The sequence below is a fragment of the Myotis brandtii genome, unplaced genomic scaffold (assembly GCF_000412655.1).
Source record: "Myotis brandtii unplaced genomic scaffold, ASM41265v1 scaffold133, whole genome shotgun sequence".
NCBI classification, from domain to species: Eukaryota; Metazoa; Chordata; class Mammalia; order Chiroptera; family Vespertilionidae; genus Myotis; species Myotis brandtii.
In genome coordinates, this window is record NW_005354718.1 from 2,806,349 (window position 1) to 2,807,719 (window position 1,371).

Genomic DNA, 1,371 nt, shown 5'->3' on the forward strand with positions numbered 1-1,371 from the left:
CAGCCCCATCCCTGCCCCCCCCCCCCCCCCGCCCCCCTCACCCCTGTGTCTCCCTGACCTCAGCTCCTACTTGTTCACTTTGGCCAACACGGGCCCCCATGCTGTTTTGCAAACATACCAGGCATGCGCCCACCTGGGGACACGGCACCCTTTCCTCCGCCGAGGGGCCTGTCCCCTCGCGTGGCTGCCCCTCACTTCTGTCTGGTCTTTGCTCAAAAGTGAACCTCCTCTGGCCCCCCAATCTAACTCCCCCACCCTGTGCACCTCATCTTTCCTCTCCTGCTTTATTAATATTTTTATCACCATCTCACACACTATACATGTTTCTTATTTGCTTGTTTGCCTTAGCGGGGTGTTAGCTCCCTGAGGGGAGGGACATTCTGTGTGCCCTTTTCACTGCTAAACCCCCAGCACCTAGCACAGTGCTTGAAGCAGCAGACACTCAGTAAGTGCTTGTTTAGTGAATGAATTAGCACGAAGCTACCTAGACAGGGCAGTGCTTTCCCAACAGGGGTGGATTATAAGTGGTGAGTTTCAGGCATCAGAGGGAGCTAAGTCTCTTTAAAGGGAACCCCGAATCCATAGTCACTCCCCTGCAGCTGGGAATGGGTATGTGTAATGACACAGGCTTAGTAGGAAGGCCTAGCCTGTTCTGAGGACGGCTTATGTGCCTGGGGCTCACCTGCAGGCCACATCTGCCCAGCGGTGGTACTGCTCCTGTGGGAGGAGGTCTGTGGGCTCGGCCAATGCCTGGAAGTGCCCTTCCTGGGCCTCGAGCATGCCCAGCCTCCGGGCAGCCGCCTCCACTGTGGCCGGGCTGGCGAGCGGGGCTGCAGCCTGGTCCAGCCCGCTCTGTGTCTGTCAGGAAGCTTTCCCGGAGGAGGGCTGCCTGGTGCTGGAAGCGCTGGGCCAGGGTTTCTAGGCGCTCCAGCTGCAGGAGTCTCTGCTGCAGGGCCTGGCTGCGGGAGGCTGCTGCCTGCTCCAGGCCAGGACAGCTCCACAGGGTGCAGGCCCTCGCGAGGCAGGAAGGGCTGCGGTTCTGGGCTCAGAGTGCTGCCTGCAGCTGGAAGAGCAGGGCCCCTCGCTGCTGCAGCCGAGGTGGCTTCTCCTGGGTGCGGAAGGAGGCAAAGGCCACCAGTAGCTGGCGCATGGCAGGCAGGGAGTCTGGGAAATCCCGTGTCTCCAGCTGCGCCTGCTTCTCTGCACCCAGCACAGCAGGTCGGCCGCCAGCGGCTCGTACTGGGCCTGCAGCTCCGCTGTCTGCTGGAGCTGGAGCTGGAGCTGGAACAGGATCTGGCGGAGGCAGGGGAGGGTCAGAACGACCCTTGGAAGCAGGCTCGGGAGGCAGGCACTCCCGTTTTGGACATCAGG

General features: G+C 61.4%; 1 protein-coding gene across 1 annotated transcript in view; it reads right to left on the reverse strand.

Annotated features, from left to right (window-relative positions):
* Positions 1-1,045, reverse strand: part of SPTBN5 (spectrin, beta, non-erythrocytic 5) — a 10,041-nt gene extending 8,996 nt beyond the window's left edge. The window contains exon 1 of the mRNA XM_014534828.1: positions 683-1,045. The gene's annotated coding sequence lies outside the window, so the exon portion shown is untranslated. The remainder of the gene's footprint in view (positions 1-682) is intronic.
* Between the last annotated feature and the right edge of the window lie 326 nt (positions 1,046-1,371).